Here is a 23,898-nt window from a genome sequence, read left to right as displayed (position 1 = left end):
TTACAAAGATCCATCTTAGTTTTATTCCACTCAACATCCACTAGTGGGTCTGAAAACCATTAGTGATATATTTAGAGCAACTGATGCACTGTGGGAAATATAGCTATTACATAAGCATTGAAAAGTGATGGAACAAACTATTAATGATCCTTCTAAACCTCTGATAGGAAGACATATGAGCTGGTAAACAAATGTGATGAATGCCACAGTCTGAGATGAAAACACATGGGGCCAGATTTATCATAGCCTGGTGGCATATGCTGGGGCTGTGATAACCAGGCACACTGCTTGACGCATACGCCTCGTCATAAATAAGGTGGAGCATCCGGCAGTCCGGCACTTTTTTCACACCAGAAAACTGGCGTATTTTAATGATAAATGTGCCCCCTGGTCTTGTGTTCCTATGTCTGGTGGTTGTGATGTGACCTGCAGCTTGTGGGAGGCTATTTCTAAAATGTTTTGAGACTACATTGAATTTGTATTGTGAGGAACTAAGTTAAGCATACTTCTCAACTTTTAAGAGAAGCTCTCAGACATTTCCCCTTTTAAGGCTACCTTTCCAATATTCTGGCAATAATCACTGAGCATTTGTAAAAACACAAGTTGGCTATAATAGGCCCATTTAAAGAGCCACCGGTTACCCGAAGAACCAGCTAAAACTCTCATTCATTGTGTAATAGATTGTGGGTGAGGTCGCCTAAATTATTTTCAGCAGCAGATTGTGCCGTCTAAACAGCACTCTGCTGCTGGCAAACAACGACTCTATATACTGTGGAGGAGATCGCTGCATGTAAAGGCAGCAGTCACCTCCAACGACGAACAGGCGATTGCCAGGAAGGATTTCTTCCTTCCTGACAATTGTTTGCTCCATCAAGCAGTGTAAAGGGGCCATTACATGACGTGGCGCTACCACCTCAATGTATTTTGGACAACAGGATTGCATCTAATGACTCCTCTTTTTCTGGGAGCCTCTAAGACCTTCCAGGAGAGTCGTCAAGTATTAGTTAAGGGTGGACACATCTGCATTCTGTCAGCACAGTATCAATCTAGCTTTGAGGTGGACAGTACACTCAAACCATCATAATGGTTGCTGGGAAACACTGCCAGACAACCATAGTCTTTTCAGTGGGCTATCTTGTCTCAGATTACTCAGTGCATGCCAGAATCACCTTTCAATTATAAAATAGTATACAAGAAACCCTTCAGCTCCATCTGGTGGTGGAAACAAGAATCCAATGGAATGCCACTTGCTATAAAGATATATTATGCAATAATTCACCACCCAGTAATGTTCCCAAAAATGAAATGAGGTTAAGGCCTCATGCACACAACCGTTTATCGGGTCCGCATCCAAGCCACAGTTTTTGCGGCTCGGGTGCAGACCCATTCACTACAATGGGGCCACAAAAGATGCGGACAGCACTCTGTGTTCTGTCCACATCCGTTGCACCATTCCGTTGCCCCGCAAAAAAAATATAGCATGTCCTATTTCTGTCCGTTTTGCAGACAAGAATAGGCTTCCACTTTTTGCGGATCCGCAGTTTTTCGGACCTCAAAAACTGGCACGGTCGTGTGCATGAGGCCTAAAGGTGGATATTAACTTTAAGTTTGAATTTATGTGATCAAATGTAGCTGTAAACCTCTGTAGCAGTCAGTCTTATAATGCTGTTGCTGCCTCATAAGTGAGCACATCATTGATAACATTTCTCAGCACAATGCCTCATTCACATGGTTGTGTTTTGGTCAGACAATATTTTGCATTTGTATTTGCAAACCAAACCAAGGAAAAGGTGCAAATTAGTCTAATATACAGTATATATATTTTCTTTTTTTTTCTTTATAGTTTCCACTCCTGGTTGGCTTACAAATACAGATGCACATACTAATTGAATGTTGACATATGAAGAGACCTACGGTAATCTAAATGTAGACTTTATTTGAGAATTTGCTTGCAGGCTCTATTTTTCTTCCACCAATTCGGTTTCACTGGAGACTTATAGGTGACACAACATGCCTGGTATTTCATAAGATTATACACATTTTCTCTAGATAACGCTTTAAAGAATAATCACAGATTTATAAATATGTGCGTAGGCTCTTGAAGCTTGATGAATGCAAAATTTGCAATGCAAATGTTACCATGTGACAAGTTAGTGGGCATATGGACACAATGAATCAAAAGGAAAATCTTTTCCAAAATCTGGTTGAAAAATATAACAGATTTCTGCTATTCAACTACAATGAATTTATTGCTATGACTCTAATCTGCCTTATACCAATTATAATTGTGTATTGATCACTGCACTCTATCTTGTACTGACTGGTTTTAGGTGCGCGTCTCGGTGCGTTCCTTGCTCCACCTCATAGGGGCGAATGGCCGACATAGGCCATTGCTGGCCATTGACCCCTATGAGCACGTAACCAGCCTGATGAAGGGCATGCTTTTGGCCCGAAACGTTGCTTTAGTTCTAAAAAGGACCACTATGTCTGGCTAATAAAAATCATTAATCAATATTGGAGTGCTGTCTAAATTGTGAAATGCCTTATACCAATGATGGCAAGAGTTTGAGCTGAGTTGACATCCATGGCTCATAGACCTTGCAGATTATTCCACCTGAACATAGCACAGCAGGAGAAGGAAGCAGCATCATGAATAGGTATAAATACAAAATTGAAGATTTTCCCACGGACCAGAAACTCATGGTCAGTGAGCTGGGCTTGATGCCAAAGTAAAAGAAAGAAAGACCTGGCACGATTGCTCTGGCTCCAGCTTCAGACTCCTATCTCTGCTGGACTGGAAGTGTGAAGTGCTGCCCACATGCATGTCACTACTGCCAGCTAATTAATGACCTCAATGGTTACCTGTGCAGGAACGGCATCAAGGTCACCACTGAGGCAATTGTTTGGCTGGAAGTGGTGACATGCATATAGACAGCACATCACTCTTTCAGTATAGCAGTAGCTGGAAGTGACAAAGATGGGATCTTGGCCCAGAGTGTCTGTGACAGGTGAATCTTTATTTTTTGTTCTTACTTTTTTGCCATTCCCGGCCACCTAACCATAGGTTCCCAGTCTCAAAAACCCCCTTAAACCGATCGATGCAGTGAAAAGAAGATACTGTTGCAGCACTGCAGCAAATGCATCCAATGTATGTTTAGTGCAATGTTTCAACCCCCAGACATGTGTGTGGGGGGGTATAGTTTATATTTTTTCAGGATATTGCATCTCATTCAAATGAAAATAAAGAATCGGCAATATCCTGCCCTTCCAATAATAAGTAGATAGTATGGAGGCAGAGGGCTTAGTGTGGACAATGAAGAGCCTGCAGCTTTTGTACCAGTGCTGCAGTCCCTTCAAACTGCTGATCAGCAGGGATACCTTGAGTCAGATCCCCACCGTTCTTATATGAATGGCCTATCTTGAGCACCAACCATCAATATCCTGATCCTAAACACTTCTTTGAGTAAAGGGTGCTTTCTTATAATGAGCCTTGCACCTATATGAATTTTACATGGAACTAAACAGTAATGTCTTCTACACAACGACTAAAGAGATCTAGAATAAGTTGGCCATCACCCATAAAAAATGCTATATAACACAAAAGCAAACACATGTAAAACTGCTTGGGAGACATTGCATGCATAAATCTAGAATGCTCGGTTAGAGGGCATCTTGAATAAGCATGCCCCAGTCTTGCTGTCTAAACAGAGCATGCACTTGCTTTCACTTTTATCACAAAAGGAGATGATCATAGAAAGAAATTGTTATCCAGAGAAACCTTTCAGATTTTTATGCTGGAGACGAGAATCCCAAAGGGTTTAAATAAAAGACAGGACTTTATATTTTATTATTGAGTGAGAGGCAGGACGTTATACTTTATCCTATTATTAAGGATATTAATTACCCTTAGTATCTGTACCCCTCGCGTCTGCTAGCTTCCATCTGGGATTATTAGAGGCTCTTTGAGGACATCAAAATATCAAAGTGTAATTTTGTTCCTGTCTTTGATTTTGTGCTTTTTGAATTTCTTGTCCCCCAGTGTGAAGGAGTATTGTGTTTTTCTATCATCATGTATTCATTCCACTCCAGAGTTTCCTAGCTATTTGCTAATGACGTGTCGTGATTTCCATTTGTTCAGTGTTTCTTATGTGTATTTTAACCACTGAATTAAGAACACTCGAGTGTTTTGACATAGGACTAATGTAGTCCAAAGCTCGTCAAAGTTTTTATCTGATTTTATCTTGCATTTGAATAAAAAACCCAATTTTTAAGTGGGCAATGCTGGATTTTTCCTATTTCTTTAAGTGGAGTTCCATCTTACCATGACAAGCTGACACTCAACTGCCTGAGAAGCCCTGGAGTGGTGGAGCTGGTAAGGGTGAATACCCATATTGTCTAGTAATCAAGATGAAGCTACACTTTCTAAGCAGTGATATGTATGAAGGTCGCATCCACGGTACTATGTAATGCCCACACCATACATTCCTTTTAGGTCTCATTGATATAGTCATCTTTAGGGTCCACTCATATAGACTGATTTAGCAGGCAGTTACCAGGAACAAACACAACAGAATTAAAGCTGCATTTACATGGAGCAATCATCTCCTCCGTATGGGGACGAGCAATTGTTATAGTGATCACTTGTACTTCACATGGTCTCTATTTGTTGTCAACATTCCTTAATGGCAGAAACGTATGGAGAGCGGGCATGCCACTTCTTTATTTTCCATAGTTCTGATTACAGCCACCCATCAGTAATCAGTAATTGTGTTAATTTCCCGTGAAAGAGGCAAAATTAGAAAATGATCGTTAAAAATGAGAGGTAGAGGAATAACATAAACAGCCAGCGGGCAACTCTGAACCTAGTTTTTTTTTTATTACTGTTGCACTGTCTTGCTTTATCTAATTTGAATCATGGTTTAATTGCTGCCTTTGTTCAACTTGCCATCAGAAGTCAATGGATGTAGGATTTTACTGAACTCAAATTTCATACAGTAACATGTTACAGCATTGTGTCAATTTTTAGGTTAGTAAATGATTATAGAGAAGCTAAAAAAGTAAAGGTAAATGGCAGGCTTGTGGTGATATTTTTTTGGGCTCTGCTAACGTGCTCAGTATTTTTATTGCCAAGTAAAATGTGACAGCTCAGGTCCACAATAGAATGTGGCAGTACAGGTCTATGGTAGAATGCAGCAGTTCAGATCCATAGTAAAAAGCGGCAGTTCAGGTCTAAAATAGAATGCAGCAGTTCAGGTCCATGGTAGAATGCAGCAGTTCATGGCCATGGTAGAATGCAGCAGTTCAGGTCTACAGTAGAATGTGGCAGTACAGGTCTATGAATGTGGCAGTTCAGGTCCATGGTAGAATGCAGCAGTTCAGTCCATGGTAGAATGCAGCAGTTTAGGTCTACAGTAGAATGTGGCAGTACAGGTCTATGATACCATGTGGCAATTCAGGTCCATGGTAGAATGTGGAAGTTCAGGTCTACAGTAGAATGTGGCAGTACAGGTCTATGAATGTGGCAGTTCTGGTCCATGGTAGAATGCAGCAGTTCAGGTCTACAGTAGAATGCAGCAGTTCGGGTCTACAGTAGAATGTGGCAGTACAGGTCTATAATACCATGTGGCAGTTCAGGTCCATGGTAGAATGTGGCAGTTCAGGTCCATGGTAGAATGCAGCTGTTCAGGTCTACAGTAGAATGCAGCAGTTCGGGTCTACAGTAGAATGTGACAGTACAGGTCTATGATACAATGTGGCAGTTCACGTCCATGGTAGAATGTGGAAGTTCAGGTCTACTTTAGAATGTAGCAGTAGAGGTCTATGGTAGAATTTGGCAGTTCAGGTCCATGGTAGAATGCAACAGTTCAGGTCTACAGTAGAATGCAGCAGTCCAGAACCATGGTAGAAAGCGGCAGTTCAGGTCTAAGGTAGAATGCAGCAGTTCAGATCCATGGTAGAATGTGGAAGTTCAGGTTCATGGTAGAATGTGGAAGTTCAGGTCCATGGTAGAATGCAGCAGTTCAGGTCTACAGTAGAATGTGTCAGTTCAGGTCCACGATAGAATACAGGAGTTCTGGTCTATGGTAAAATGCGGCAATTCAGGTCCAAGGTAGAATGCGGCAGTCAGGTCCAAGGTAGAATGCGGAAGTTCAGATCCAAGGTAGAATGCGGCAGTTTAGGTCCAAGGTAGAATGCGGCAGTTCAGGTCTATGGTAGAATGTGACAGTTCAGGTCCATGGTAGAATGTGGCAGTTCAAGTTCATGGCAGAATGTGACAGTTCAGGTCAGTATCTATATAATTTTCATACATTGTGGTAATAACATAAATTTCCAATGAGCGTGAGCAGTGCATTCATCTTCTCTGTATGGGGACAAGCAAAGCAAACTATTGTTCATCCCCACACAGATTTATTGGTTGCAATCAGTACATCCCTGCTACACAGGGCGATGAGCAGCCAATTAACAGTTTAAAGTGCAGCATCAAATATGTTTCCACCCCATAAATTAGCATTTGCTCATTTGTCAGATTATCATGGCATATTTACACAGACCAATTATCGCACAAACATTCATTCCCGATAATTGGCCTGATGATCTGCACATGTAAAAGGGTCTTTAGACACTACAGAAGTAAATATCAAGGCAAAAAATCTACTGAGTTACTGGGGACAATACCTTATGCCTACAAAGGGCACAGATAAATAGCCATATACCTACAAGAAGGTCAGCTAAATAGCCCTATACCTACAAAAGGGTCAGCTAAATAGCATTATACCTGCAAGACAGTCAGCTAAATATCCTTATACCTACAAGAGGGTTATCTAAATAGCCCTAAACCTACAAGAGGGTCAGCTGAATAGCCTTATACCTGCAAGGGGGCCAGATAAATAGGCTTAAGCCTACAAGAGGGTCAGCTAAATAGCTTTATAATTACAAGAGGGTCAGCTAAATAGCCTTATACCTACAAGGGGGGCAGATAAATAGGCTTATGCCTACAAGAGGATCAGCTAAATAGCCTTATACCTAGAAGGGGGCCAGATAAATTTGCTTATGCCTACAAGAGGGTCAGCTAAATAGCCTTATACCTACAAGGGGAACAGATAAATAGCCTTACGCCTACAAGAGGGTCAGCTAAATAGCCTTATACCTACAAGAGGGACAGAAAGATAGGCTTATGCCTACAAGAAGGTCAGCTAAAGAGCCTTCTGCCAGGGATGACCAACCTGCGGCTCTCCAGCTGTTGTAAAACTACAATTCCAACCATGCCTTCCTGTAGGCCGATAGCTGTAGGCAGTCTTTGTTGCTAGGAGTTGTAGTTTTCAGCAGCTGGAGGGCCACAGATTGGCCATCCCTGCCTTATGCCTACAAGAGTGTAAGATAAATAGCCTTATACCTAAAAGGGGGCCAGTTAAATAGGCTTATGCCTACAAGAAGGTCAGCTAAATAGCCTTATGCCTACAAGAGCATCAGATAAATAGCCTTATACCTAGAAGGGGGGCAGATAAATAGCCTTATACCTAGAAGGGGGCAGATAAATAGCCTTATGCCTACAAGAGGGTCAGCTAAATAGCCATATACCTACAAGGGGGGCAAATAAATAGCCTTATAGCTACAAGGCATAAGGTCAATAAACATTGTTCTTAAATCCTTCTATATATCTTCTTTACTGTCTCTTGATATTGAGGGTATTTCAAGATCATCCACCTCTTGTATAGACTGCCATCCTACAGTAATAATACATTTGCCTCTACTCTATGAGTAATAAGTGACTATTGTCTTTTTTGCAGTCACAGGTATGAAAAGTTAAAAGTCAGAAGCTTTCTGTTTACCTTGTATATATTGAGCCATATTTATAATATAACCTAAGGTGTCCTTTTTCCAAGATAGGGCTATTATCCACATATGAATACATATATGGTGGCTCACCTATCGCAATATATGGATTAAAGTGCTCTGTTGGTTAGGCTTCCCCCAAAAAAGCCTCACGGGAGAATAAAAGCAATTGGTTGGATTAAAATAATGTAAAATGTATTATGAAATTTTATAGTGGAGAAAAATTAAGAAAACTGATTTACTGCAACCATCTTAGTAATTCATCGACATCTGCTGATATAATAAAAATAAATGGATAAAATGATAATGAATTATTTGTCAAAAAATGATAATTAATTATTGCTACTATGATGGTGTTTAAATGCCAATTTATATAAATAAATAATTATTCATAAAAAAAGTTCTGATAGTTAATAAATGCAATTCAATAAAGCAAAAAATCATAATAATAATAAAAATTGGCTAAAAATCACAAGTTAAAAATTAATTCAAAAAATCAATATTGATCATAAAAATGAATTGTAATAAGTGGTGGTGTCCCTTTGATTATTGCACTGATTCATTTCCTCAATCCATTCATTTATAATATTCAATGTGCATACTGAGCTCAATAATTGTTTCAATATTGAATATTTGTATTTGCTACTATGTAGCTTGATTACTGTACTTATGTCTGTACTGGGAGCAGTTTAGTGCTCTCACCGGCTGTGTCTTTCCACTCAGCAGGCGGTTTAGTGATGGTTTCCTAGAATTAACGTCCCATGTGTTAGCGCACCTTTACTCCGAACTATCTCTGCTGTGTTCAAGGATTGTAGGATATACCACTGAAGAAGGAGCGTGTAAGCTCCGAAACGCGTCTGTGGATTATATGAATGCAATCCAAAGGAGCTTCTTGTATTAAGAAAAAAAACACACACTGAAAATGTTAAGGATACAATATCATAACCCATCAAAAAGAGGCAATACCGCCGACTGCGGAAGACAGTTGGTCTAAATACTCAGCCGGGGAGAGATTCCTATAATCAGCGAACACAGCGGAGATTCAAATAGTTCGGAGTAAAGGAGCGCTAACACATGGGACGCCACGTGGGATGCCAACTCTAGGAAACCATCACTACACCGCCTGCTGAGTGGAAAGACACAGCCGGTGAGAGCACTAAACTGCTCCCAGTACAGACATCAGTACGGTAATCAAGCTACATAATAGCAAATACAAATATTCAATATTGAATCAATTATTGAGCTCAGTATGAACATCGTATATTATAAATTAATGGATTGAGGAAATTAATCAGTGCAATAATCAAAGGGACACCACCACTTATTACAATTACATTTTATTATCAATATCAGAGAAACATCAACTTTATATCACCTATCACAAATTCTATATTTAGATATTTTATTCATTATTTTTTATAAACTTTTTATAAACTTTTCACATTCCTTCATTTTTTTTTTAAGTTTCTTTTCACAATCACTAAAGAAGACATCTTTAACCCTTTGGATTAATATGATAAACAGCAACTTCATTCAACAATCATGGAAATACTGAACTAAATTATAATATTTAAGGACACATTGAATATTTGAATTCATTTTTAACTTGTGACTTTTATCCAATTTCTATTATTTTTTATATTTTTTTAAATAAAATTGCAATTGTTAACTATCAGAACTTTTTGTATAAATAATTATTTATTTATATAAGTTGGAATTTAAACACATAGTAGCAATAATTAATTACCATTTTTTGACAGATAATTGATTATCATTGTATCCATTTATTTTTATCAGCAGATGTCGATGAATTACTAAGGTAGTTACAATAAATTTTCTTCAGATTTCTCCACTATAGAATTTCATAACACTTTAAAATTTCAGTATTCTCTTCTGAATTGCTAAATCCAGCCCATAACAGATAATGCTGGTGCCCAATAGATCCCTTTTTACTGTAATGATGCCCACTGGGCTTCCAGCATAAATACTGGCTTTCTGCCTTAAAAATACTGCTGCCATTTTTTTAAAAATATATATTGAATATGTGACTTTTCATCACTTGTTTCAGTTGAAATGCTTACAGTTAAACTTTCACTAAATCTCGCCTGTGTTCTCTTTAGTATGATGGCCAAAGCTATACCATGTTCATACACTATAGTGTGTACTCCATCTTTAAAAAAAAATATATATATTTTTGTCCATAATGGTTTAAAGGCTACAGATGTCTGACTTTCGAGAAGCTTCAAGCCCATGATAGTTACGTAATTCTTGTAGTCAATGCCACAATTCCCTTGAGTCAAATGTACATTTTCTGGCATGCTTAAAGGGGTTGTCTCACTTCAGCAAATGACATTGATCATGTAGAGATAGTTAATACAAGGCACTTACTAATGTATTGTGGTTGTCCATATTGGTTCCTTTGCTGGCTGGATTCCATCACATTATACACTGCTTGTTTCCATGGTTACGACCACCCTGCAATCCAGTAGTGGTGGCTGTGCCTACAGATTATAGGAAAAGCGCTAGCCTCTCTGGTGGCCAGGACCTTGGAAGTGTGTATAGGCACAATACATTTGTAAGTGCCTTGTATTAACTTTATCCCTTATAAATGCTATTTGCTGAAGTGAGACAACCCCTTCAACATGTTGCTGCTAAAAGAAATGTAGGATAGTATTTCTCAAAAGAAGAAAAAGTTATGTTTTTCAAGAAGATTTATACCATATGTAGACTGCATCAAATATAATGATGAAGTGGAATTTATAGCTGACCAGTGTAGACATTATTCTTCCTAGATCAGGGTTTCTCAACTCCGGTCCTCGGGACCCACCTACCGGTCAGGATTTGAGACTATCCTACACAATGAATACCTGTGGTAAGTCCTAATGCATGGACACTAATAATATCACCTGCTCAATACTAAGAAAATCCTGAAAACATGACTGGTAGGTGGTCTGGAGGACCGGAGTTGAGAAACCCTGTCCTAGATAGGTCTTAGTACATAATTGTATACAGAACAATGCTAAATATTTGGTTATAGTAAAAATGCCAGTTTATATTCATAATTGCAGGAATGATCCTATTATTCTAGATACAGGTAAATGTGTGTCAACAGATTCTGTGGGGTAGATTTCTTAAAACTGGTGTAAAAGAGAACCGGTTGCCCATAGCAACTAATCAGATTCTATCTTTCATTTTCAAAAGGAGCTCTGACAAATGAAAGGTGGAATCCTATTGGTTGCTATGGGCAACTAAGTCTTTTCTGGGACCAGTTTAGAAAACTCTCCCACTGCGTGTCTATTCTGAAGTATTTAAAATGACATTTCAGACACAGCTCTACAGAAAAATAAATCCATAGCGTGTTCTATGAAAATTTGCTTTACATAGACATTCTCACAAAAGCATTGGTTGTAGGGAAAAACTAATTTGTGCACCAGACAGCAGCACATAAAGTCCATAATATGCACGTAATACCATGGTAAGGTTTTCCACATACACAACACTGCTGTGTGCATGAGGTTAAACACATATGTAAGTAATATGCAATCTTCACTGTCACCTCAAACAAATCTTCTTGCTTCTTACATATATCTTGCATGTCGAGCCAGTATAAGGAAGTGGAGAGCAGCAGGTTGCCATTTTATAATGTTATGGTATATCACAAGGATACACCATAACTAGAGATGAGTGAATCAATTCTTATATTCAGAAAGTTGACCCAAATTTTGAAAAAACAAAATGGATGTGACAGAGAGAGAGAGAAAGAGCATTTCAAGGCAATCAAAGCATGTGCAATACAGGCAGAATTTTTTGGGACCAAAATCGATTTGGCTGAATTGGACTTTTTAAGAAATTTGCTCATCTCTAGCCATAACACTTTAATTAAATGAGTTCAGAGTCAGACCTCTACAAACCCTATTGTCCAAGAGAAAGAAGGTCTCTTATTTTCTGCACCTTACCCTTCCACTGTGCAGGCCCATTCATTATTATTAGGCTATCACCACATGGCGTGGTCATGACGCAAATATGATGCAATTAGGCAACACATGTGGCCGACTGCCTGTGGTTACAGCCAGTGGTGTAAATACAATTGATTGGGCCCACAGTAAAATTTTAAACGGGCCCCTCCCCCATCCAACAACTTCTTTGCAACCACCAACTTACATGCAACCCACACTCCTGTGGCTAGTCAAGACTGAGCTCTCAGTTAAAGCCTGGCAGCCACTCTGTCCATTTCCTACCGTGTCACTGTATACAATGTAATTGTTTAATACTGTTGAGGGCGCTCTGACAATAAAATATTTTAGTCTTCCCCCTGAGGGGGCCCCTTGTGGATCTGGGCACCAAAGCAGCCACTTCCCCTGCTTCCCGTGAGCCCCTGCTCATCAATTGCTAGAACAAGGATAAAAGAAGAACTCCCTCTCTCCTTGTTGCAAGAGACAGAATCATAGTACTGTAAGCCAATAGACTTTCTATTGAACCCATCTTGTGCAACGAGAGGATTTTAACTTTTTGTGTCACCCCTGTTTCCTCCTAGATTGTAAGCTCTTGTTAGCAGGGCCCAGACTCCTAGCATTTGAATTGTGTATTAGTGTGTAACTCTGTGATGTGCAATATGTTGGCACTATGTAAGTATAGTCCTCTATTCTGTTGTCCTGATCTTTGCTTTGCACTGTGGACTTCCTGTGCTTAGTGGTAAATATGGTCTTGTGTAGACCCATATGTATAATGAACATGTGAGCATTAGAACAGGAACATTAGTCAATGGAAGAAGGTGGGCTGGTCTGATAGATCATGATTTCTCATGTGGACGGCCAGTTATGTGTTTCTCACATATCTGGGAAAGAAATGGCTCCAGCATGCAATATGGAAAGAAGAAAGGCCAGTGAAGGCAATGTCATGTTCTAGGCAATTTTGTACTAGAAAACGCTGGGTCCTGGAATTCATGTGGATGTAACTTTGACATATACCAACTAACTAAACATTGTTGAAGACAACATATACCCCTTAATGGTTCTTTAACCAATTGTTATTGCAGAGTTATCCTCTGTTCTATAAGGTCTTGAATTACCTTGGGGGGCACAAACTCTAAAATCTAAAATATTCTAAAGCGCAAAGTAAAAAAAATAAAAAAAATAATAACATTAGAACCACTAACCCCCACTTCTAGCCCCCAAAGATGTCTGTAAACTATGTATTCCCTATATAAAGGGAATACATTAAAAAATAAAAACATATTAATTACACTTTGTGCCATTATCAAAATTGGAAAGATATGAAAAACAAACAATTTTTTCCTATATATATACAGTGGCATACATAGAGAAGTAAGGGCCCCATAACAAGGATCAAACCAGGCCCCCCACACAGGACAGAAGGGTCTCTACCTAAACCCCTTTCAATGACCCTTGGGCCATTTTTTCCACTGCCTCATTTTTCACTCAAGTTTTCACTCCCAGTAGTAGAGAGATAATCCCAACTGCACCCCCTCTAGCCCAGGGCCCAAAAGCAGTTGCATGGTCTGCCTCTATGGTAGTTACACCCCTGGTTACAGCATGTATAATCATGTGTTTAGGTGTGGGGGGGGGGGGGGGGGTTTGTCTGCGATCATTTATAGACTGTTTTTTGAACTGTTGTGAATTTTCATGGTTCTTTAGCATTCAGATTAACTTCAAATAGTGACAAATGTGGTAAAATATGTTAAACATATACCGCAAGCGGCAACTCAACAGCACGTGAATCAGGAGCAGTCATCACAACTTTGAAAGTGCTAGATCTTTCTTAAACACCTATTTTCCCTTTGAATTTGGGGAAATGGGATGCTGCGGTTCCTAAAGGCATCTTGATCGAATCAGGACCACATTTCTAAAAGTGCCTTTTGAGAAATAATCACAACAATAATCACAAAAGAGCTAAAATATGAAACACTGGCACTTGCAAATCATGATTTTTTTAGCACTGGCAAACTAAAAAAAATTCTCTTCTATAAGGTTCCATTCAAATAAAACAAACAACGTAAATAGTGTTGCCCTGCTGTTCTATTTATCCAAAGTCTGCAGTAATTAGTATTGCCAACAAACCAGCTTGCCAATCCACAGGTCCTTCTGCAGTACGCTAGTTAATTGAAAAGAGAGATTATATAGCGAACAACAGTGATAATACACCTGTTAAACATGTTTGCTCCAAAAATGCTTTGGAATGCCCCATTTATTTTTTCTTACAGAGAACTGTCCACAATGAAAAATCTAATTTGAAATTTCAATAACAACTGATACTGTACATTCAGTCTTTAAAGAATACCTTTTATTGAATGTTTTATAAATGTTGCAGATGCTAAACTTTTTTTTTTTTTTTTTCAAATAGATCCTTTCATTGCATTGCTATGCACCCCTTTGTTTTCTGGCACCACATATGCTACAGTTGGGTCCAAAATTATTTGGATAGTGACAGGTTTTGGCATTTTAGCTGTTTACCAAAACATATTCAAGGTACAGTAATATAATCAATAAAGTGCAGCTTCTCAACTACTTTCACTCCAGCGTTTTTGCTGGATCCATCACGGATCAGCAAAAACACTTCCGTCACGATAATACAACCGTCTGCATCCGTTATGAACGGATCCGGTTGTATTATCTTTAACATAGCAAGGACGGATCCGTCATGAACACCATTAAAAGTCAATGGGGGACAGATCCGCTTTTTATTGTGTCAGAGAAAACTGATCCGTCCCTATTGACTTACATTGTGAGTCATGACCTATCGATCTTCCTCCGCACCACATTGCGGACAGAAAAACACTGCTTGCATGGGGACGCAACCAAACAGAATGCAAAGCATTTTGGAGCATTCCTTTTTTATTCAGTTCAGTTTTGTCCCCATTGGCAATGAATTTGGAAAAAACTGAAGTGTCTACCTCCCGCTATTGAGATCATATGACAGATCTCAATAGTGGAAAGGGAAAGCGCAAATGTGAAAGATTAATATGTACAGTTGAAACCAGAAGTTTACATACACTATATAAAAAGACACATATGCATGTTTTTCTCAATATCTGACAAGAAATCAGAATAAACCTTTCCTGTTTTTGCTCAATTAGGATTACCATAATTATTATTATTTGCTAAATGCCAGAATAATGAAAGAGAGAAAATGCTAAGGCATTTGTATTACTTTCTGCAATGTCAAAAGTTTACATACACTAAGATTACGATGCCTTTAACCCCTTAAGGACCAGGCTCATTTTCACCTTCAGGACCAGGCCATTTTTTGCAAACCTGACCAGTGTCACTTTAAGTGCTCATAACTTTAAAACGCTTCGACTTACCCAGGCCGTTCTGAGATTGTTTTTTCGTCACATATTGTACTTCATGACACTGCTAAAATTGGGTCAAAAACGTAAATTTTTTTGCATAAAAAAATACATTTTTTACCAAAAATTTTGAAAAATTAGCAAATTTCAAAGTTTCAGTTTCTCTACTTCTGTAATACATAGTAATACCCCCAAAAATTGTGATGACTTTACATTCCCCATATGTCTACTTCATGTTTGTAGCATTTTGGGAATGATATTTTATTTTTTGGGGATGTTACAAGGCTTAGAAGTTTAGAAGCAAATTTTGAAATTTTTGAGAAATCTTCAAAATCCCACTTTTTATGGACCAGTTCAGGTTTGCAGTCATATTGTGAGGCTTAGATAATAGAAACCTCCCAAAAATGACCCCATTCTAGAAACTACACCCCTCAAGGTATTCAAAACAGTTTTTTCAAACTTTATTAACCCTTTAGGTCTTCCACAAGAGTTGATGGCAGATGGAGAAACAATTTTGAAATTTCTATTTTTTGGAAAATTTTCCAATATAATCAATTTTTTCCAGGAGTAAAACAAGGGTTAACTGCCAAACAACACTCAAAATGGGTTGCCCTGATTCTGTAGTTTGCAGAAACACCCCATATGTGGTCGTAAACTACTGTTTGGCCGAACGGTAGCACATAGAAGGAGGGGAACACCATATGGGTTTTGGAAGGCAGATTTTGCAGGACTGGTTTTGTTTATACCATGTCCCATTTGAAGCCCCCTGTTGCACCCCTAGAATAGAAATTTCAAAAAAGTGACTCCATCTAAGAAAGTACACCCCTCAAGGTATTCAAAACTGGGTTTACAAACTTTGTTAACCCTTTAGGTGTTCCACAAGAGTTAATGGCAGATGGAGAAACAATTTTGAAATTTCTATTTTTTTGAAAATTTTCCAATATAATCAATTTTTTCCAGGAGTAAAACAAGGGTTAACTGCCAAACAACACTCAAAATGGGTTGCCCTGATTCTGTAGTTTACAGAAACACCCCATATGTGGTCGTAAACTACTATTTGGCCGAACGGGAGCACATAGAAGGAGGGGAACACCATATGGGTTTTGGAAGGCAGATTTTGCTGGACTGGTTTTGTTTATACCATGTCCCATTTGAAGCCCCCTGTTGCACCCCTAGAATAGAAATTTCAAAAAAGTGACTCCATCTAAAAAAGTACACCCCTCAAGGTATTCAAAACTGGGTTTACAAACTTTGTTAACCCTTTAGGTGTTCCACAAGAGTTAATGGCAGATGGAGAAACAATTTTGAAATTTCTATTTTTTGGAAAATTTTCCAATATAATCAATTTTTTCCAGGAGTAAAACAAGGGTTAACTGCCAAACAACACTCAAAATGGGTTGCCCTGATTCTGTAGTTTGCAAAAACACCCCATATGTGGTCGTAAACTACTGTTTGGCCGAACGGTAGCACATAGAAGGAGGGGAACACCATATGGGTTTTGGAAGGCAGATTTTGCAGGACTGGTTTTGTTTATACCATGTCCCATTTGAAGCCCCCTGTTGCACCCCTAGAATAGAAATTTCAAAAAAGTGACTCCATCTAAGAAAGTACACCCCTCAAGGTATTCAAAACTGGGTTTACAAACTTTGTTAACCCTTTAGGTGTTCCACAAGAGTTAATGGCAGATGGAGAAACAATTTAGAAATTTAAATTTTTTGGAAAATTTTCCAATATAATCAATTTTTTCCAGGAGTAAAACAAGGGTTAACTGCCAAACAACACTCAAAATGGGTTGCCCTGATTCTGTAGTTTGCAAAAACACCCCATATGTGGTCGTAAACTACTGTTTGGCCGAACGGTAGCACATAGAAGGAGGGGAACACCATATGAGTTTTGGAAGGCAGATTTTGCAGGACTGGTTTTGTTTATACCATGTCCCATTTGAAGCCCCCTGTTGCACCCCTAGAATAGAAATTTCAAAAAAGTGACTCCATCTAAGAAAGTACACCCCTCAAGGTATTCAAAACTGGGTTTACAAACTTTGTTAACCCTTTAGCTGTTCCACAAGAGTTAATGGCAGATGGAGAAACAATTAGAAATTTCTATTTTTTGGAAAATTTTCCAATATAATCAGTTTTTTCCAGGAGTAAAACAAGGGTTAACTGCCAAACAAAACTCAAAATGGGTTGCCCTGATTCTGTAGTTTGCAAAAACACCCCAAATGTGGTCGTAAACTACTGTTTGGCAAAACGGCAGGACATAGAAGAAGGGGAACGCCATACGGTTTTTGGAAGGCAGATTTTGCTGGACTAGTTTATTTACACCATGTACCCTTTCAAGCCCCCTGATGCACCCCTAGAGTAGAAACTCCATAAAAGTGACCCCATCTAGGAAACTACGGGATAAGGTGGTTGTTGTTTTGGGACAATTTTTGGGGTAAATTAGATTTTTGGTTGCTCTATATTACTCTTTTTTGAGGCAATGTAACAAAAAAATTTAATTCTAAAATTGTTTCTACATTCGCTATTTAGTTTTGTGGAACACCTAAAGGGTTAACATAGTTTGTAAAGTAATTTTTGAATACCATGAGGGGTGCAGTTTCTTAGATGGGGTCACTTTTTGGAGTTTCTAGTCTAGGCTACATCAGGGGGGGCTTCTAATGGGACGTGGTGTAAAAAAAAAAAACTGTCCATCAAAATCTGCCTTCCAGAAACCGTATGGAGTTCCCTTCGTTCTATGCCCTGCCGTGCGGCTATATAGCCATTTACGACCACATATGGGGTGTTTCTGCAAACTACAGCATTGGGGCAATAAATGTTTAGTTTTGTTTGGCTGTTAACCCTTGCTTTATTACCGGCAAAATGGATTTAAATTTAAATTTTGCCCAAAAATAGGTGTTTTGGCACCGTTTTTATTTTATATTTTTAACACCGTTCATCCGAGGCGTTTGGTAAAAAGTTATTTTTATAGCGACGACTTTTACGCACGCGACGATGCCCAATATGTATGGCTCTCAGACTTTGGAGACACTAAGCAGGCATCCTAAAACTGCGGCCCTCCAGATGTTGTAAAACTACAATTCCCACCATGCCCTGATGATGGCTGTAGGTTGTCTGGGCATGCTGGGAGTTATAGTTTTACAACATCTGGAGGGCCGCAGTTTGAGGATGCCTGCACTAAAACTAATATTTTTTGGGAAAGAAAAATTGTTTTCGTGTCTCCAAAGTCTGAGAGCCATAGTGTTTTATGTTCTCTAGTGAACTGTTGGGGATTATAAAAATTTAGTACTCCATGGAAGTGTGATACTCCCTGAAGCAATCGATAATGCAGAGGCCCGGATGATCGGGGCACGTGTCACATTGAGTTGTGGTGTCCTTCCGTATCCCCCTCTTGTGACACACTCTGCACTTTTTTTGGGTTCGTCCCTTCTTTCCAGTATGGGGGACCACACCTGGAAAGTGTTGGCCAGGGACGATCCGGGCGCCTCCAGTTCCCGAGGTACTCCGGCCTGCTCTTTCCCGGTCCGAAAAGATCAGGTCTTTGAGGACTGCCTCATAGAATTGGAGGAATGTCCCTGTGCTGCCAGCGCTTCGGGATAGTACAAAAGAGTTGTACATGGCAACCTGCACCATGTAGACCGCAACTTTTTTGTACCATGCCCGGGTTTTGCGCATGGCGTTATATGGCGTGAGGACTTGATCAGAGAGATCAACTCCTCCCATATACCGATTGTAGTCGACGATACAATCGGGCTTGAGGACCGTTGCCGCGGTACCTCGCACAGGGACTGGGGTGGTGCTGTTACCGTGGATTGTGGACAGCATAAGGACATCCCTCTTGTCCTTATACCTGACCAGCAACAGGTTTCCACTGGTAAGTGCACGGGTCTCACCCCTGGGGATAGGTACCTGGAGGGGGTAGGCAGGGAGGCCGCGTTGATTTTTCCGCACGGTCCCACAAGCGAACGTGGATCTGGCGGCAAGGGACCTGAACAAGGGAATGCTGGTATAAAAGTTGTCCACGTACAAGTGGTAACCCTTATCCAGCAGTGGGTACATAAGGTCCCACACGAGTTTCCCGGTAACACCCAGAGTGGGGGGACATTCTGGTGGTTGAATCCGGGAATCTCGCCCCTCGTACACACGAAATTTGTAAGTGTACCCTGAGGTACTCTCACAAATTTTGTATAGCTTCACGCCATACCTCGCCCGCTTTGTGGGAATGTATTGGCGGAAACTGAGTCTCCCCTTGAACGCAACGAGAGACTCATCAACCGCGACCTCCCTTCCAGGTACGTAGGCCTGCTGAAATGTGGCCCCAAAGTGATCGATGACCGGCCGTATCTTGTACAGCCGGTCATAGGCAGGATCACCTTGGGGTGGACATGCTGCATTATCGGAATAATGCAGACATTTCCGGATGGCCTCAAACCGGTGACGTGTCATGACCATACTGTACAGTGGGGTCTGGTACAGGACGTCCCCACTCCAGTATTGCCTGACACTGGGTTTTTGGACTAGACCCATATGCAGCACGAGGCCCCAAAATGTCCTCATCTCGGCTGCACTGACCGGCGTCCAGCCACCGGGTCTAGCCAAAACTGAGCCTGGGTTTTGAGCGACGAACTGTTGGGCGTACAGATTCGTCTGCTCCACCATCAAATTCACCAGTGGGTTACTGAACAAAAAACTAAAAAAGTCTATTTCAGTAAACCCCACTGTGGGAATCTGGATTCCAGGATTGCCAGCGAAATCCGGAATCTCAGGCTCAAAGTCCACTGGGGGACACCAGCTAAGTTCATCGGCAGGGGGCTCCGGTGAACTTGTTTGGTGGGCCGGGAAACCAGTACGAACCCCAGGGCGGCTCGTACTAGGGTGGGCCACAGGATCCCTAGCATGTGTGGCCCCTGGCTCCGCCTGGCGGCGTCTCCGCTGCCTTGGTGGCTCATCGTCATCCGATGATGATGAGGAGGATGCGGATGACAAAAGGAACGTGAGGTCATCCTCATCCTCACTGGGGCTCTCAGAGTCGGAGGCAATCTGGGCATATGCCTCCTCGGCCGAGAACACCCGGCGGGCCATGGGTGTGTGTGTGTGCGTGTAAACCTTTATTCTATGTGCGTGTGTGTGGGGGCACGGGTGTTCACGTACTAAAAAGTCCAGGCAAAAAAAATGGGCAAGTGTTAGGAAAAAAAAAAAAAAAGTTCAAACTTGCTGATCAGCGGTTCAACGCTGATCAGCGGTCGGTGGGGTGGTGGGGCGGGCGATGCGCTAACAGTGGACGGACGCTAAAAAGTGCCGGCCAGTCAGCGCACGCAGAAAAAAAAAAAAAAAGTGGTGGTGGGGGAAGGGTCTGGTGGTGGGGGGAGGGGGTTGGTGGGTAGGGGGGGGGGCTGGTGGTGGTGGGGGGGGCTGGTGGTGGGGGGGCTGGTGGTGGGGGGGATGCGGGGGGGGCAAGTGGCAGGGGGGGTCTGGGGTCTGAAAGTTGAAAAAAAAAAGTTTGGAATAAATGTGCTTTTTTTTTTTTTTTTTTTTTAACTTTTCCCTTCTATCCCTGCCTAAAGGTGCCTCTCCCTCACTGACCCTAACCTACCTGGGTGGCGATGGGTGCAGGAGGGTGATGGATGCCGATTTAGGGGGACACAGGAGCTGGTGCTGGACGATGCTGCACGGTCAGGGTGCTGGACAGGAAGAGGAGGGGAGAGAGGAGCGCAGGAAGTTTGAATCTCGCGCCTCTCTCCCCTGCACCAATCAGCACCCTGGACAGCGGCGTTCAGCACCAGGGCCAGCTCCGCCTCTGCAAATCCTCGGACTGCGATTGGTGGTGTAAAATTAGGCCACCGATCGCAGTCTTTTTCCGGTTCATCGGGTCACAGGACACCCGAATGGACCGGAAACGCAGAAAACCGCAGGTCTGAATTGACCTGCGGTTTTCTGCGATCGCCGATACGGGGGGGTCCAATGACCCCCCCCTGCGTTGTTACGGGATGCCGGCTGAATGATTTCAGCCGAAATCCCGTTTCGATTAACCCCCGCGGCGCCGGAATTCAGATTTTAAGTCAGGACGTACCGGTACGTCCTCGGTCCTTAAGGACTCGGGAAATAGGGCGTACCGGTACGTCCTCGGTCCTTAAGGGGTTAAACAATTCTGGACTGCCCATATGATGATGTCATGTGTTTGGAAGCTTCTGTTGGCAACATCTGAGTTAATTAGAGACACACCTGTGGATGTATTTAAATGCACACCTGAAACACACTGCTTCTTTGTGTAGCATCATGGGAAAGTCTAAAGAAATCAGCCAAGATATCAGGAAGAGAATTGTGGATCAACCTTGGGTGCAATTTCAAGATACCTGAAGGTGCCTTGTTCATCTGTACACACAATTATACGCAAGATGGGAATGTTCAGCCATCATACCGCTCAGGAAGGAGACGGGTTCTGTGTCCCAGAGATGACGGTGCTTTGGTCCGACATGTGCATATCAATCCAAGAACAAAAGCAAAAGACCTTGTGAAGATGATGGCGGAAGCTGGTAAGATTGTGTCAATATCCACAGTGAAACGAGTACTGCATCAACATGGGCTGAAAGGCCACTCTGCCAAGAAGAAGCCATTACTCCAAAAGAAACATAAAAAAGTCAGATTAATGTTTGCAAATGCACACAAGAACAAAGACCTACATTTTTGGAGACATGTCCTGCGGTCTGATGAAAATAAAACTTTTTGGCCGTAATGACTAGAGATGAGTAAATTTCCGCTTATGAAATTTGTTAACACTTCATTTGTTGGTTAAAGGTGAATTGCGGATTAAATATGAATGGGCACTCGTATAAGGAGGTATAGGACAATCAAGACCCTAGGGGTCTCTCCTTTACGGCACTGGAGAAGGTTGAGAAGCATTGGCGGGGAGGCAACCAAATTGAAAGATTATCGCGGGCAGAATCGAGAAGAATTTATGAATTCGGTAGCATGTTACCAAGAGGCTTAAATGCCGAATTAGAAATATTCGGCTTCATATAGACATGGGTGGTCTGTGTGGGTGTCGATGGAGAGTTGCAAGTTTGGCTGTTTTCCAGCACTGCAACTCTCCCTCCACCCCACATAGGCCCCCCCTTTCCCTTCTATATCTATATCTAAGAGAGAGGATGAAATATGTTTAGGAAAATTGATATATGAAACATTTGAACTGGCCCTTTATGAATTTGAACAATCTGGGAACCCCAAGAATAGTATAGGAATTAAAACGCAGACAACTTCCAAAAAAACGCAACAAAACCGCACATGCGTTTTTTCTTATAAATGAATCTGTGAACACCTGTTGACAAAGAGGAAACATTAAAGCTGTAAATTCGCATCTATTTATTCATTTTAATTGAATTCTTTTATATAACCTTTTTAGAAGTGTTAATTGATTTTTAATGATATGTGAAGAAAAGAAAACCTATACATGGGAAAATAGAAAAACTTATGAGAAATTATGTTGAAATAATGTTTAATAGCCTACTATTTAAATATATAAGAAAGATCAAGAAAGAGAAAAAAAGCAACCTAGCGAAAAGAACCGCAGTAAAAACGCAAATAAAACATGGAACAAAAAAAACAGATCCAGACCGGGCTTTTTGAGATATAATTGAAATCCAGATCGGCTTTTGAGACAGATCCAAAGTCAGTATAAATTGAGACTGTTGAAAGATTTGGGGTATGCCACTGAGGAAGGGGACAGCGTCTCCCCGAAACGCGTCTGGCGGAATACCCTGGATTAAGGATTATCTACAAACAAATAGTGCACTATAAAGAAAAAAGAACGGTCTTACTCCGTAAGAACAGTAACCCTAAGACGTCATCAACTTGCGTCGGATACGCAATCCTCCTATTGAATCAAACCCTGCAAGCCAGCTGAGAGACACGTGGGACGCGGTGAATTCCAGAGCCGGGACGCCGGCATACATTGTGGACCGCAAACCCACCGAACGAGCAGAGGCACGCAGATAAAGGTAAGCCCACATAGTGGGTCAAATCTCGCAAAGTTACCACATTTAAACACCAGGAGGAAAGACATCAACCGCATCAAAAGACTGAACTCTGATACAATTATAGCAACAGTCGAAATATAAAAGGAAGCCTATCTTTTCTATAGAGACTGCTACATATGTGAAACATCATCTCTAGATACAGGCTAAAACCTATTGAGACAAGTACCCAGTGTCCAACGAGCACCTACCGTGCATTCCCATATATAGGACCAAATTTAGTGTATTTTTACTATGTTTAGCCAAATGTGTTAAGCATTTTATATACGTATTTGTTGTACAACAATTTTGCCTGACTTGGCAGAAGCTTGCCGTCCCAATAACCCCTTTTTCCTGCAATTAGGATTAACCATCAGTTATTACTACTTGGGCATTTGGACCGCCAGCTTCAGTTTCAAGTCAGGACTGTGTGTCATTTAATAGAACATTTTTATGTATGAACTTTATTTTTATTATTAATTATTTTTAATATTAAAGTGTGTCCTATACCTCCTTATACGAGTGCCCATTCATATTTAATCCACAATTCAACTACTTTTTGAGGGGTGATCTCAAATTTTGTTTGGTGCACCTACCCTGAGGGTTACAGAGGTGAGCGGATCTCTTAAACTTTTTTTAAAGGTGAATTGCGTTATCGATTCCATTACCACGAACCATAATGCAATTCTATGATGGAATACATAACGGAATGCCATTAGAGGCATTCCGTTATTCATTCCGTCATAATAAA

Source organism: Bufo gargarizans, chromosome 3 (genome assembly GCF_014858855.1).
Source record: "Bufo gargarizans isolate SCDJY-AF-19 chromosome 3, ASM1485885v1, whole genome shotgun sequence".
Classification (NCBI taxonomy): domain Eukaryota; kingdom Metazoa; phylum Chordata; class Amphibia; order Anura; family Bufonidae; genus Bufo; species Bufo gargarizans.
The sequence above is the reverse complement of the archived record's forward strand: the minus strand, read 5'-3'. Positions refer to the sequence as shown.